Source organism: Gouania willdenowi, chromosome 5 (assembly GCF_900634775.1).
Source record: "Gouania willdenowi chromosome 5, fGouWil2.1, whole genome shotgun sequence".
Taxonomy (NCBI): Eukaryota; Metazoa; Chordata; class Actinopteri; order Blenniiformes; family Gobiesocidae; genus Gouania; species Gouania willdenowi.
In genome coordinates this window covers 7002191-7018876 of record NC_041048.1, presented here as the reverse complement: position 1 = coordinate 7018876, position 16686 = coordinate 7002191, and the positions used below count along the sequence as shown (strand labels likewise).

The window sequence follows — 16686 nt, the reverse complement described above, 5'->3', positions numbered from 1 at the left end:
AATAAATAAAATAAAAACAGTGTAGTGGCGCACGGTGGCTTAGTGGTTAGCACGTCCGCCTCACAGCAAGAAGGTCCTGGGTTCAAGCCCTGGGGTGGACTTTGGTCCTTTCTGTGTGGAGTTTGCATGTTCTCCCTGTGCTGCGTGGGTTTCCTCCGGCTTCCTCCCACAATCCAAAAACATGACTGTAAGGTTGATTGGAGTCTCTAAATTGCCCATAGGAGTGAATGAGAGTGAATGGTTGTCTGTGTCTGTGTTGCCCTGTGATGGACTGGCGCCCTGTCCAGGGTGTACCCCCGCCCAGCGCCCTATGAGAGCCCTATATTGGCACCGGCAGACCCCCGCGACCCTGTTAAACGGGAATAAGCGGGTATGAAAATGGATGGATGGATGGATGGATAAAAATAGTGTGTAAATTAGGGCTGATCGATTTTGGAAAATTATCTAATTGCGACTCTGAATGCGTTCGGCATCAATGTCTGATCGCTAGCAGTGTGACCCTGAAGTGCTGTACGTTTGAAAACAAGTTTATGTTTTAACAAGAGATAAATGTTCATTCCTGTCTGAGAAAAGTGAATAAAGTGTGTGGTGAGTGGTTTTACATCCTTAAAACATGTATAATAATAGTAAAAAATAAAGCAGACTACTACATGGATTTCCCTTATTGCGGATTAATTTTAGAACGTAACCCCCGTGATAAACGAGGGACTACTGTACTTCATGCTCATATTTGGGGGTTTTAGGGTTTAGTTACTCTTTACGATTATGAGCCATGCACAAGATTTATAGCTTTTTATTTCTTTTTACCTGCGACTTACTGAAAATGATTGCGTGACCCAATTTTGGTCCCCGACTCACACGTTGAGAACAATTTTTGTATTTACACAATACAATAGGTAAATGAGTAGCTATCCCCTATGGGTTTGATTTTTCTGTGTAAGAAAAATTTAAGTTTTGTGCAATCACGTAAAATCAAAGGCACTGCATTTATAACTAATATGTAAATATTATTGTGTGTGTTTCCAAAGGATTGTTTATCATATCCCACAATAACCTTTGATGCATGGTAAAATAACAACATTAATCAAATTGAAAAATTGAGGTAATGTGCTTTTAGCTTCTGTGTAAATTAGCCTTAATGATGTCTTCATAAAATCTGAATAAATATTGTAAGTTCATTATTTTTTTTTTCCAGTTGAAGTACCCTAAGTGATGAGAGCACTCACTGTCCACTCTTTATTATTCACTTTCTTCATCCTTTCATTATCCAGATTCAATGTCAGGGAAGGACTTTGTGGTCATTAAAGTCAAACCATGTTTTTTTTTGCTATGGCTCAGTGATGTGCTTCTTTCTTTTTCTATCTCTCATACAGTGGCTCATTAATCGCTGCTGAAGTCGGAGATAACACTTAACTTCTTGCTCCACAGTGAAAATGACAAAGACGGATGTTCTAAATTACTTCACCTACAATGCTCCGTTGTAGCCTTCAGGGTCAAAAGACTCCAAAATAATACCATCTCACCTTGATTCTGAAATACTACAAACAAGGTCACGATTGAAGAAGTGACAAATCCATTAAGAAGAAGCTTATAATCAGATAATCAGATACATTATAGGGTGATCTAAGTACTTCAGTTTAGCTGACAGCTTTTATATCTCCACTAATGGACATTAGAGTTACGACTTATGGACTATTTCATTGTATGTATTGCCTTTCTATGTTCAACCAAGCATTTATTTACGATTAACTCAAAACTATACTTTTTTATTCAGGATATGGAGTGATTTTTTTATTGGACTGGCTTTTGTCTAAACTGAATTCTAAATTAAATGCTTATATAAACAGTAACAGTAACTAAACCTCTGGTCTTGGCTGACCTGCCACAAGGTGGAAATTAAAAAAATGTCTTAATTACGGGCGTGGTTCCTGGAGTAGTTAAGACACACCCAGTCTATACTTTAAAATCTCCAAAGAACAATTTATGCTAAGCTAACTAGCTTAGCATACCAAGAGCGTAAGAAAAAATTGACTGGGCAATGTATCGCAATATTTCACTGCGTGATTATCTATCCAAAAAATGTCAAAATCTACTTTTTAATCATCTTTTTTAACAAAAAAAAAAACATTTAATTGTGCAAAAGTATGCATAGCATGTTAACACCCAGTCGCTAGGTGTCAGTGAACATACCACTTGTTTTTGATATTGGTACTTGAATAGCTGGGTTCCAGTCACGTGACGCGCGAAGGAGGCGCGATTTCAGACAGAGGGCGGGAAGTAAAAATGGAGGAAACGGTTGTAGAGAGTCTGTATTTTACTGATTTAGATCCAGTTTCAAGACAAAGATACAAACAATTAATGAACAAATATGTTGGGGCGTGAGCCGTATCTCATGAAGATGAGTGAGTTTTCGAGAGAACCTAAATATTTGCTGATTATCGATGCTGTTGATATTGTAAACAATCTGGTTCTTCAGACATTCTACTACACCAAACAGCAGATAAAGCCTTTAAAAGTATGGAGGAATATAGTTTTTTTGTGAGTGGGTGGGTCCACAACCTTGGTACCAAACGGCTCCACTATGATTACCGTTTGGTCTTCGCCAGGCTGAGTGTTTGTTCTTATATTATTTTATGTGTTAAGATGCTAACAGCTAGCAGTAACGGCTATAATGTAAACAAACATGCAAAACATCTTAACCACGACGTTAGCCTGACAGCTAAGGATACAAGAGGTTTGTTTGTCACATACATATATACTACTACTACTACTACTACTACTACTACTACTGCTGAATAGTACTTTATGACATGTAGTGAAATAGCATTTGGGTGTTCAGCTTTTACTGTGCACAATGTGCAGGAGTGAAAGAAAGAAGGAGCAGGGGGCAGGGCAGCCTAAAAAGTCTAAATGAAGTCCATATTAGATTACCGGTAACTTAATAATCATTACTTAGTAAGTAAGCATTTAACGACAACCTAATGCTATATAAATACAGCCACAAAAACAAAGTTAGCTCGCTAACATACCTCTGACGAAGTGGTCGCTACAGACATGGACATCAGCAGACTCTGCTCTACCCAACCGTAGATGTAGGTTTAAAATCCACTATTTACAGCATTGTTCTGTGAGCTTTCCACATTCCTCACCTTTGTGAACGACAATCTTCGGTACTCTATAAAATCTCTTTTCCTTTTCTCGGTTGGAACGATTAGAGCAGCTGTAAACTCCACAAAACATGGGCATTTTGATCATTCAAATTGTTTGGTATCAAGATATATTGTATCGTGACACGTGCAAATCGTGAATCATATCGTCAAATTCATGGTAATGCACACCCCTATTACATATTCATAATTCTCTCTGTCCATCGTACTCCCACACATTGCAAAGACCACATGTGATGGTTCTTATAGGAGGGGCGGGGCTAACCGTCCTTGTGACGCAAGATGGTCCAATGACGTAATGACGACCATGATCAATCAATAGCACTACTTCATACCAAATACATTTGTTTTCAGCAGAAAAAGAGTTTTGGGGTTTAGTTCCTCTTTAACTGAATTAAATAATGTAAATTGTTAATAAATTGTTGACTTTCATCCAGTGACACTACAGTAAGTCATGACCGCACCTGTTTTAGCAATATTCTTAAAAAAATAGGAAAAAAGTGTGCAAGAAAAATCCAACCAGTAGTTAGATTAGTATTAAAAAAAAAGAAGATTAGTACTAGGGATGCACCGAAATGAAAATTCTTGGCTGAAACCGAAAACCGCAAATGGTAAAACCAACTGAAAACCAAAACATGGAAATAAATTATTATGCAAATTATTTGTGCATTTATGATATTAATGCTTCAAAGAATAAATCAATTAAATATAAGAAAATATCTTTAGCACTGACATTCCAACAATGCACAAAACAAAATAAATAGTTTAATTTGATCCCACTCATACAGTGAACAATGTTGTACAGGCCTGTAACTGACTGAGCTTCTGAAAGAAAGTCAAATTAAATATGTTCTCTCATTAAAACACAAAGTGCATTGAAGTTCTTCATAAAAATCAGCTTCTTAGCTTGATTTATTATCCAAACATGTTCTTGGAGACACAGAGCGTTTTGGTGCATCACTAATTAGTAGTTGTTACACTCTTTACAAACCCTTTCAAACTTTCTTGGTTGTGTTGCAATTTCTCACTTGACACGTAATTTGTTTTCTGCATTAATTAATATATCAATCATAATAAACCACAATTGACTTTTCCTTTCTCCCTCACTTCTTTTTTACTTCATATGGTCAGCAAAGACATTGTGGGCTTTAGGGCTCTCAAGTCGGCCACTAATCTTGATGGTAGAGTAGCAGAGCGTGTCTGTGGGGAGCCATAAAACTGCACTATACGTCATTGCAACACCCTAGCCTTCTAATAACTGCAGGATGCTGCTACGAACCCAAGCACAAGCCAATGTGACATAGGGGACCTATTCCAACATGTCACCACAACACAGTCAGCCCTTTCTCTGCTATGCAAGCCATTATCTCAGATTGTATGCATTATACATGCACATACACAACTCGTTCTGGAATAGCTGTCGATGTGTCGAAGCCTGCCATGGTTCCTTTTACCCATGGCAGGTCTTTCCCCTTCCCCTGTCTTCTTGCTAGCTCTGTCTCTTGGTCCATAAATCTTGCTATGGGGTCTTTCTCTGGGTAATGGTGACCTCAAGATGGCTTCATCCCAAATGCTGACGCCCTGTTGTTGCATATATGATGAACGTGGAAGGGTAGAGTCAGAGTGACCTCCAGCACTGTGATGAAAACCAATGCAGTTGAAGTGCAATAGAGGGTCTTCTATAATTCAGCAATCATTGCAATACACAGAGTGAGCTGTAGCCTTTGTGGCTGTTTGTGAGAGGGGAAGGTCTTGTCCATTAACAGAACTGCTAAAGAAAAAAGGAAATGGATGTTGGAACTATAGACTTCTTTTTCCCAGCCTTGACACTACAGCTTTTAAGAGAAATGTCTTTTATTTTGTCCAATAACTACCAGACCTGGTGCTTCAAATACAACAGCTCTCAGAGGTCATTCATTTCTCACATTTTGAGTTTCCCTTTCCCTTTATTTCTCTGAATTGACTCTACTTGTTTCTGTAAAACAAAGCAATTCTCCAGCTTTGGCAATGGATTATCTTACAGATGTGGGGACACTGACGCTCTATTGCAGGGGCTTAAAACTCATCTTAGTTCAGGGACCAAATACGGACCAGAATGAGCTTAAGTGGGCAACAGATTTTAGGTGAGAAAAAGACGAATATTAACATTAATATGCTCTGGTTTTCACTTCCACGTATAAATGATATATAAAGTATGTGATTAAATCAGTCCCTTCAGGATCTTCACTTATATGATAGCTTTTGCCGTGAAATGGACCACACATGAGAGGTCTGAGTGATGTAGTGCAAACACATGTAGCTGTGAATCCCAATGCCCTCCCCTCCACACACACACACACACACACACACACACACACACACACACACACACAGAAATCAAAGAACCCGGTACATGCTTCCTTGACTTCCATCCTCTTTGCCCAGATGGCTTCATTGGTTGGAGGTAACCTGGCGTAGATGATTATGATCAAAGGAGAGACAATGCAGAAGGGACAGCTGCTACATTTACTGCTGACAAATCACTGTGAGCCAGAGATGAGGATGGGTGAGAGACGCACTGGTTTTATATCCAACTTATTCACTTTGTAGTATCTGCTGCTTTGAAGCCTGCAGTATACTGTATATCATTTAGCCCACACACCGGGAAGTGGCGACCCTTGGTCTAGCATTGGGCAGCCCCCAAAAACAGTAGGCAGTTTCAAAACAGTAAATTAAATTTGAAGTTGTTACTTTCAAATTCAATACCAACCATTCAAATTCAGTTTCTCGTGGCACAAATCTCAACCCATATTTCAGGAAGTAAAAAAAAAAAAAAAAAAAAGACAAAAAACACACAATCACACACATGAGCACCGTTATTGCACTGTTTGTATCAACAACAGCCTGACAATCTGGAGGCAATGCACCATATTGCTGGAGCGCCATCGGTGCATGCTGAGTGCTGCCAAAGCTTCCATCTGCCAGGTGAGCGCACTCTGCACTTCTTCTTCTTCTTCTTCCTCCTCCTCGTCACTTCTCACTTCCACTTTTTATTACCAACGTAATTCTCTCTGTATCCCTGACTGTGGGTCTCTGCCTACGGGACATTTCCTCATTTATTACAACATCCTTCTGCTCTCTTCTGTAAGTTTTCTCTCCTCCACCTGTAGGTCCACCTCCCTGAGGTCCTCCATTACATCCTGACACGAGTGAAGGCGTGAAGATTGAAATGGGAATAAAAAGGACAAAGGAATAGCTGCATTACATCAGCTCTTCTTCATGCTCTGCAGTGTCTCTGTTTTTGTGCTTACTATCGTCTTTGTCCTTCCAGTTTATACTATATATCATAGTTGGGGTCAATTATAATTGTAATCATGTAATTGTTAATTAATTACATTTATGATGTAATTATATATGCAATAAAAAAAAATCTGCTGCTAATCGTAATTAAAGTATAATTGAGTTCAGATAATTTACTTTGTAATTGTAATCGTCATGGAAATTATATAAAAACTGTCTATTACCATTGAAATAAATGCAAACCTGTGGAACCACGTTACAGTTCTATGGCTTGCACATGTACGGTAGTTAATAATTAATAAAAAATGTTTCATATCAACTTTTCCCACAACCTGTCAGTTCGATTGACTCTTGAGGATCATTTTACCATTTAAAACAAGTTCTGCTGAACTACGGCTCGCGCCGAATAGCACATACCATGTTCTCGAGAATTCAGTGAAATTACTCGATTCCACTAAGTAAATTGTTCGACGTGAAATCGTAATTTATGTTGAATTGCCTTTGAAACAATATATCACACGACTATGTGCCGATAAATTTCAAAATTATGGGGAAAGTAGGTGGGCTGGTACCCCCCCTTTCAAAAAGGTCCCCCTAGAGGCTGTTGACATCTACTCATATAATATTGGTATGTGTCAATGATTCGGTACCATCAACTGTCGCAATATTTGACTCACAAATAAATGAGAAAACAACTTTATTGAAAATTACCAAATTAAATTACCTAATTGAATTGTGCAAGGCATTATCATAATCTACGTTGAATTACCTTTAAAATGATAAGTCACATGACTATGTTCCCATTAATTTAGAAATTACCGGAAATGGGGGGTGTGGCCCCGGGCCCATTTAAAAAAGAAAAAGGGATACTGCATTCTGATCTAATAAGAACTAACGGAGGAGCAGTCAGCTGAAAAATGGGACACACGAGGCCCCCGTGACACGTACAGGGTAACGGGCCCCATTTAAATATTGGTATGTGCCAATGATTCGGTAGCACCAACCGTCGTAATATTTGAGTTGCAAATATATGAGAAATCGACTTTTGGCCCCCTTGGGCCCCAAATCAAACATCAGGCTTTGAGCATCGATGCGTAGCCATCCATAGATTATATCTACCAAATTTCAGCCCAATCTGTTCTTGAATAACAGAGGAATAGCGATTTTAACTAGTGTACACAACAACAAGAGCAAGATGAACAAAGTGAGCGCCATTTTGAGTCCGGTAGCCCAGTGTCACGGTCTGAGTTTACCTCGTACTGAGATCGATTGAGCATGCGCACTACCGAAAAATGAATCTTTGCTAGTTCCGCTGTGCTGAGTTAGTGACAATCTCAGTCAACAACTTCAGCAAAGTAATAGTGTCTCATGCAACATTCTCAATACAAATAGCAATAGTTTATTCTCCAAAAAAACATGATGATAATAAAATTCAATAAATAACAGTTAACCTAACAGAGCTGAAGTCAGCATCCAATGTGAACATTTATAAATCAAAGTTAAATGCACTTTTTTTCTCTACTGCGTATGATTGAGAGAGAAATTTTTGGTCATGTTGTTGATGTAATGTGTTTGTTGATGATTTTAATTGATTTTACTGATGATTTTAAATGTTCTTATTGATTTTAAACAATTGAATGTTTTATCATGTAAAGCACATTGAGTTGCCTTGTGTATGAAATGCGCTATACAAATAAATTTGCCTTGCCTTGCCTTGCCTAATGTAACTGTACAATAATAAGCTGTTGTATTCATATAAATCTGATCATGACAATCATATAATCAGTACGTAGCAATCACGTACTGAGATTGTAAGAGAATCTCAGTACGGAATCAAGGTTTTGTACTGACAAAAAAGGCTCAGACACCCACACCAAATATATGAATACTAATATTTTCATTGATAAGGAACCCCAACAAGGAAACAAATTAGATGATGGATAATATTTTGTATGTATATTACAGCTGATTTAAGACATGGGTCAAAACTGACCTGCTATCATTAGAGATGCTAACAGAAAGCTAACACAAGAGAACGATTACGTTTTATGGGATTATTCACTGTATTTCAGGCTCAGTAATTATTCAATTATGATTAATTGAATTTGAACTTTGGTATTTTTTTCCAATTGCAAATAAAATTACAATTCAATTCTCAATTACTAGTCACTGTAATTGTAATTGAAAACTTAATTGAAAAATGAGACCCCAACCCTGCAACATATACATGCAGAGACACCTCTGCGCACACACATGCATGCACAATAAACACACAATGCTACTTCTTTTTTTTTTTAACCCCAGGCTGTGGCGTCTGACCAGTCGTGTTTAATCAGCGTCTCCCTGGGTAACGGATGTGTGTGGTGATGGGGGGGTGAGGAGGTAGAGAGGGTTGCAGCTTGGAGGTTGGAGCGGAGGGGGGGGGTTGCTCGTTCTTCAGTTTCAAGTATTAGCAGTAGACGGTTGTGCACCCACACACCGTGTAATTGTGTTACATACACTAATTCACTCGCTGTACTACTGTAGTGTGTGTGTGTGTGTGTGTGTGTGTGTGTGTGTGTGTGTGTGTGTGTGTGTGTGTGTGTGTGTGTGTGTGTGTGTGTGTGTGTGTGTGTGTGTGTGTGTGTGTGTGTGTGTGTGTGTGTGTGTGTGTGTGTGGCCTCTGCCCCTGACCCACATCGTGCATTGTCTTATTCAGAGGAAACCAAGAAAACAGTGTCAGTCATTGTTTTTGCTATAATGCTGCTTCTATTTGCATTTAAATATATATTCTAACTTAAAGTGTCTCATTCATAACACTTAACTCCTTGTTCTTGGAGGAAAATAACAGATGTTCTAAATTAATTCTCCTACATTAGCTCTGGCTTTGCCTTTCGGGTCAAACAACTCCAAAATGATGAAACAGCACTTCAATTCTCAAAATAGCAACTACAAATAATGTCAAAAGTATAGAAGTAACAAGGGTTTATCCTTCAGAAACATCCAATGATCAAGAAGAAATCAGTCCAATTTTTTACACTGATTTATTGAACCAGAAAATTTTATTACTTTATCGTTTTATATATTGTAAAGGCTGAATTCTCTTGCCCATTTAGAAAAATGTATTTATAAGTGCAAATAAATTTAATTTTGCTTTACTCTTAAAACTGTTTTTAACACATAGAAGGGTTTTTACTTCATTCTTACAGTGATTTTTTTGTGTGTTTCTTTGCCATCTATGGGACTACACTTCCCACAATGCAAAGCGTGAAACATTGCAGAGTTTATGGTGGAGATCGAGCAGCAATTTCAACCTTTTTAATCTTTTTTTAAGCAAATGATCTTTGATTTATTGACCTTTGAGGCCTGCACTACATCTCTATCTGATAAAATATTATCGTCTACAGCAGCTTTAAATTTAAAGTCAAGTCTTTCTTGCTTCTCAGACGGTTTCAATTCTTTTAATGTTTTTTTGTTTGTCGCTTTCTTCAAACTGCATGCTTTCTGAGTTAATAAAACTGTTTGAGAACCATAGAAATGGGCTCTCAGGACACATTTCACTGGATTCATTATACTCACCATTCATTCACACTTTCAATCAGCCTAACTTACTTCTTTGTACTATAGATCACCAGTTTACCAGAAGTAAAGACCAGTTAAAACTACACACAGAGAGTCCAATACTTTCAAATCTTAAGCATCTAATCACCATGGTGTGGGGTAGCCATGGTAACCTTTGCACTACCCATAATAAACCTTTGTCAATGAAATTGCAGCCTTGATACCAAATCCTGTATTCTTAGGACTTTGTTTTATATGTGACTAAAGGTTCAGCCTTATTGTGCAAAGTGCATTATGATCCCCAGTCTATATGCAAGAAAATATATATAATACTGTAAATAAATCTGACAGCTTAAATCTAGATATTGTCAGTGTAATTACAGTAAATGTCTGTTCATAAAGCTGCTAAAAGAGCAACGTCCAAATGCTTCTTAATGCTAAAATCAAAGACAGTGTTTGGTTTAGAGCACACGTGTCAAACTCGAGGCCCGGGGGCCAAATCTGGCACTTTAGAGCATTTAATTCAGCCTGCAGGAAAAAGAATAAATGAGAATGAAAACATGAATCATTGTTTTAATTACCAACGAATTAATTTGTAGACATCTCAGCCCCAACAAACACACAAATTAAATAAAAATCTACAATATGTGCAGGGCTCACAGTTTTCTTATGCTTATGTCACACACATTTTTCATCTCAAATTATTAAAAGAACCTATGATTTTTTCCAAAACAATACAATTTCCCTCAAATTATTCCACAAAATCTCCCCAAGTTGGTCAATAATTCAATTAAATTGAAAGTGTGGATCCTACAGGGAATGAAATGTATCACTTATTGCTTAGATATTGTCTTAGTTTCTAACTGAGGTCAAACTGGTCTGTGTTTGGCTTTGACGATAGGTCCACATTTATCACATTTGCTGGATTAAAACCACCTGGAGAAAACTAGTGTTACTTCTGTTTTAACAATCAAATCTGCATCACTTTGGAAAAAATGTAAACAAAATCAAACTATAAAGAAATTCTTCAATCACGTCTCCAGTTCGAGCATTAAATTAATTTGTGTAAGTATGTATAACACAGATGCGGGGGCCACAAAAATGTGATTGTCTGATCCAAGGGCCACATAATCAACATTCATGCCAGTTTTAAGAATAACGACGAATCTGAGCCTTAACACAGAAAAGAACAAAGGGTGTTTTATTGTCATTGTTAGTTGTCTTTTTGTATAGTTTTTAGTCATTTTTGTGTATTTATTTGTCATTTTGGGAATGTCTGCTTGCATTTGTGTATTTTATAAGTCATTATATGTGTTTTTGTTATTTCTATTTCTTATTATTGTTGTTTTGTAAGTTTAGGTAGTTGTTTTGTGTCTGATGTAATTTGTGTGTATTATGAGTCTTTTTTGTACATTTTTGGAATCTTTTTTTGTATTTTTGTTGACATTCTGTGCATTTTGCTGTTGTTTTGTGTGTTTTTGGAGTTATTTTGTGTATTATGTTGGTGATTCATATTACTTCCAATTTGTTGATTTACAAGTTTTTGGTGGATTTGTCTTGGGGGGCACACAGAATTAGACAGTGTGGGCCGCTGGGCCGCCAGTTGCCTATGTCTGCTGTAGAAGTTGTAGTATGTCTGATCGTGTTTTTAGTTAAACAGTAAATCCTCACGAGTCAAACCTCAATTGAATTTATTCTTGCTAATGCAGCAAAAGGAAAAAGGAAAGAAATAGTACGATGAGTGATTTTAAATTCAGAAATTAACTGACAACGACTGATAAAAATACCAAAGTGCATGAGTAGCACGAGCCAGCAGCCAAAAGACACGGATGTGGCCAATCTCACTCCCTCCATGAGAAGCTTTACCAACTCTGAAGGGACCAGAAGAATTAAAACAGCCCAACTGGCCAGCCAGATAAGCCAGAGCAGAAAGACCATTCAGAGAGAAGTAGGGGGGGGGGGTGTGAGACCCAAGCTATTTCACCAGTACTCATACACATGGAGATTCAAACAACGGTGCACTTGGTGCTAAGGGGCAACACTCAGCAATGTGCATGCTTTAGTTCTCTGGACTCAACCTATAAGCTTCAGCCTCCAGCCTTATCAGCATCCCATAATACTTCAGCTTCACCTCTCCGCCAAAGGCAAAGGCACATCCAGCTCTGCATGGCTACACGTGTGAGCATCCAGGCATGAGGGACTGTCTATCTCCAGGCTAAAACACTTCACTGGTGGTATTCTCCTGATGACCAGTGATCAGATGCACTGACCAGAATAAATAACCCACATGAGGAGAAGAGAGAGTTGGAGGGAAAATCTGCAAATGTTTTGCATCAAGTTAAGTGAAATTCAGCAAATTCTGCAGCCTTTACATTTTGGATTTGGTGCTGATGCTGAGGCTCGAGATCAAGGGTCACAAACACGGGGCCCGCGGGCACCAGGCAGCCCGCATGGACCATGTGAGGTGCCCTCAGCAGCTTATAGTCACCAATGAGCTCCACCTAAAAATCTGATTTACTTTCAAGGATTCAAACTCCTGGACAGATGTAATTAGTACGACTGGGCGATACGGACCAAAAGTCATTTCTCAATATTTTTTTTTCAAAGTGCGGATATATATATATATATATATATATATATATATATATATATATTTGCTGATGCAAAATACCACACAGGGACATTTATTATTTATTACCAAACAAAAAATGGACAATTTGGGCCACTTTTGGCTTTTTCCCCTCTAAAGGACAGCATGTATGAGTGAGTTATCTAGTGTGGCTTGTTTAGTGGAAGGTCTGGGTTAGGACGCACTCAGAAATCCATCTAATTGTGCTTTTTAATGCTGTTCTGAGAAGTAGAGAAAGCAGCGAAATTTTACATCGGCGATATTGTAATTTTCTATATTGTCAAAATAGAATACTCGATATACCTTGAATCTTGATATATCAGTGGTATGTTATATATATATATATATATATATATATATATATATATATATATATATATATAAAAGCAAGGTGGATTTACGTGAAATATGACACAATTGATAAATTTCATATTTTTCACGATTAGTTAAAGGTTGTTTGTTAGTGACTAGTAAAATAGGAAGATCTATGAAATGTAATGAAAATAAAACAGTTGCATACATGAAGTGAATAAAGTGTTTCATGTTGAAACCTTAACATTTCATACCTTTCTAGCTTTTCTTATTATCTTGTCTAATTATAGAGAAACTGTGAAAATATAGTATTTAAGAACTGAGGTGCTTTTCTAACTCTAGCTCTTCGGACTATAGAATGAAGTCGCTCACAGTTTCAGAAATGTTGATTACCCCTTGTTCAGAGTATTAAAAGCAACATTCTGCATTCCTGATTTACTGCTTGTTACAGGTGAGCAAAAGGGTTTTACTTTATTATGATTAAAACGTGAAAAATACCAGGCTTTATTTTCATAATAATTCATGCAGAAACGCATTGTAACACCGTGCGTTCCTGAGTCAAGTCTGCACAACTTTATCATCTGCGTTTATTCACTGATTTGGATCAAAGGATCAAAGGACCAAAGGACTAAAGGACAGGATACTCACCTTTAGCAGAGAAGGAGACCCATTGATGAAAAGGCAGAGATCCGGAGAGTGAGCGGGTTGGACGCAGTGGATGGATGGATGGATGGATGGATGTCCAAAAATAGCAGCCGCGTGCTGTATTTTACGCGCAGAGGTCACCACGCACGGATGGAGGAGCAGAGAAAAGCATCTTCTCAGGTGTGGATGGATGCTCCCTGCGTCCAGGACTGGATGGATGCTCTCCTGCTACAGGCTGTCTCTCTCTCTCTCTCTCTTTCCTCCTCCTCCTCTGAGTGAGTGAACACTCCTCCTCTCATCCTCTCCTCCTCTCCATGAAGTCACTCATCAGTTCACTTGCACCTCACGTCCAAACCACCACCACCTCCTCCTCCTCCTCCTCCGCGTCATCCTGTGGCACAACTTCAGCTCATGTTCAGGACTCATCATCACTGCAGGATATTTTATTTTATTAAATATCATTACCATTTAGTAGCAATAGTTCATGTATTGTACTCACATAGAAATATGCATAATAAGCTGTTAGGTTTTTACAGCAAATATTAACAGTGTCAGGCTTTCAAATGCCTGACCTTTGAAGTCATAACATTGTCTTTTTATCTATTTTTTGTGTTTTAAAGCGATAGATTTATTTCCAAATGCGATTTGAAGGCAGATGAACACATGCAGCCTACACGACTTCCCTTTGGAACACTGCCATCTACAGGCAGTTTGGTGTAACTGTTGCCCTCATAACTTATGCTTGTGGGAAGTAAATTTATGCTCAAACAGCTTCCCATAAATGCAAGTTTCAATTTCAGTTCATCAAATTATTCAAAGCATGTTAATGACTTGTTTTAGGCTTATTACGGTTTATTAGTTGGTAAGGATGTATTTGTACTGTACAATTCATCACTGTATCCTGACAGCTTTGATTGTTGTATATATCTGTATCATATTTGCACATTTGTATATTATTATTATTATTATTATTATTATTATTATTATTATTATTTTTCTGCTGCAATGCGTCCACTTGTATGTATCCCTATCTAATTAACAGTATCTCTTTCTTTGTTTCTTTAGTGTTTATTCTTTTTATTTGTCATTTTTCTTGAGCCTCTGTAACACAAGTAATTTCCTCCTGTGATAAATAAAGTATTTCTGATTCTGATTACCTTGCTGAAGTCATTCCTACCAATTAATACACCGTGTCTGCCTAAAATAAAACTTTAAGTCATTGTTATAAAAAGAAGCAGAGGTGTAAGGAATACTGATATATCCGACTCAAGTAGAAGTACTGTTACTTCATTGAAGTACAAGTACAAGTAAGTCATACATAAAAAAACTCGCTGCATTACGTGTAATCTGATCTATTATAATGTGATGTATTTGATTGTTGTTTGGTCATTTATTTATTTATTTTTTGTAGCTTCACGTTAATCATTTTAAAACAGAAATATTGTAATTTATTCAGTAAAGGTTGGGTGTAGAAATGTATTGAATTACTTTACTTATTTAAAAACATACTTAAGTAAAATTACTGAGCACCATAAAAGCAACTCAATTACAGTAACGTGAGTACTTGAAATCCAGTACTTTCACTTCTGCTTTCCATATATATACAGTATATACATCCATATAAAGTCTCAATTTCAGTTAATCAAAAAAGCATCCAAATGATTTAAAGTAAAGCAACATTAATTGTACATTTTGTATACAAGGCAAATCCATGTGTTTTCTAGAATGCAATAGATTTAGTGACCTTCATCTGAGATCTTAAAGTAAATCAGCCTCTAAAGCCGATCATTAGTTGAAGTTAACAGCGTCGGTGAGTCAGAAAGAGCTCCTCAACACGTAAAATACACTCTGGGTAAGTAATACAGTATATAGAAAATATAATACACAATATCTATGTTTGAAGACAATGGGCATCCTGGGGACGTGAATAAGGTAAGTCCAATTATTTGAGGATAGATAAATCTGTCACTCTACAGCTTTACTGAATCTGTCAATAAATCCATTGTTTTTCAAGCTTGGGGTCATGACCCCATGTGGGGCCGCCTGGAATTAATATGGTGTCGCCTGACATTTCTATTAATTGAAAGAAAAATTAATGATTAAAATTATATATTTTTTTAAATCATCATTCAATTATTATCATTATTATTATTGAAAAGTTATACTTTACTACACACAACCTCAAACAAAAGTATTCTATACTTTTACTTTCTCAAATATAACTAAACATGTACTAATCCTGGTTACTCTGTATTTGTAACGCAGTATAACAAACATGATCAAAATCTAATTCCAGAGGAAATAATGTCTCTGGGGTCGCCAGAAATTTGTGATATGGAAATGGGGTCACGACTCAAAAAAGGTTCGGAACCCTAAATTAATCAATCAAAATCACCTTTGTTTATAGTGCATTTTTCATACGCTGGCAAAGTGCTTCAAAGGTCGAAAAAAATAAAAATATGTCCACAAAAATACAGAAAATAAGAAACCATGATCTATTGTTTTTCCTATTGAACACACACACACACACACACTTATATTTGCATATTAGTGAGCACAAGGTGACATATTAAAATGATAAAATACATATTAAAATAATTCAGCTGTTGGGTGTCCAAAGGAATAATACTATACTCCAATGCTTCTGTCTGTTATTACAGACATTAAGGACCTGAGACTGGAGCACTGCAGCTTGATAGAATTGACCTAATGAAAAATTACCATAACAACACAAAGCACAGGAGGTGCATGCAAATGACACAGCATTGAATGACGACTGTGGGCCCAATCAAGCTGTCACAACAGACGGAATAATAACAACTAAAAGCCATTAAAACCCATTCCTGCCAAATCGATCCATTTCACTGGGAGAAAAATGAGATTTCCACATTTTGCTAAAAGAATCATATTTGCACACTTGTCTCTTATCTCGCTCACATCCATCATCAACATTTCATAATGAGACATTCATCAAAAGGAGGAGGACCATGCTGAAAAATAATTATAGACTTTCTTGACACTTGGTCTGTGTTAGTTTTTTTGTTGTGTTTTGTCAGCTTTTTCCAAATTGCACATTTTTGACTTATTTTTTTAATGCACAAAAGCAATGAAAAC

General features: G+C 37.1%; 1 protein-coding gene across 2 annotated transcripts in view; it reads right to left on the bottom strand.

Annotated features, from left to right (window-relative positions):
* Positions 1-13836, bottom strand: part of LOC114463452 (plexin-A2-like) — a 123996-nt gene extending 110160 nt beyond the window's left edge. For both annotated transcript variants that reach the window (XM_028447005.1, XM_028447006.1), the window contains exon 1: positions 13576-13836. The gene's annotated coding sequence lies outside the window, so the exon portion shown is untranslated. The remainder of the gene's footprint in view (positions 1-13575) is intronic.
* Between the last annotated feature and the right edge of the window lie 2850 nt (positions 13837-16686).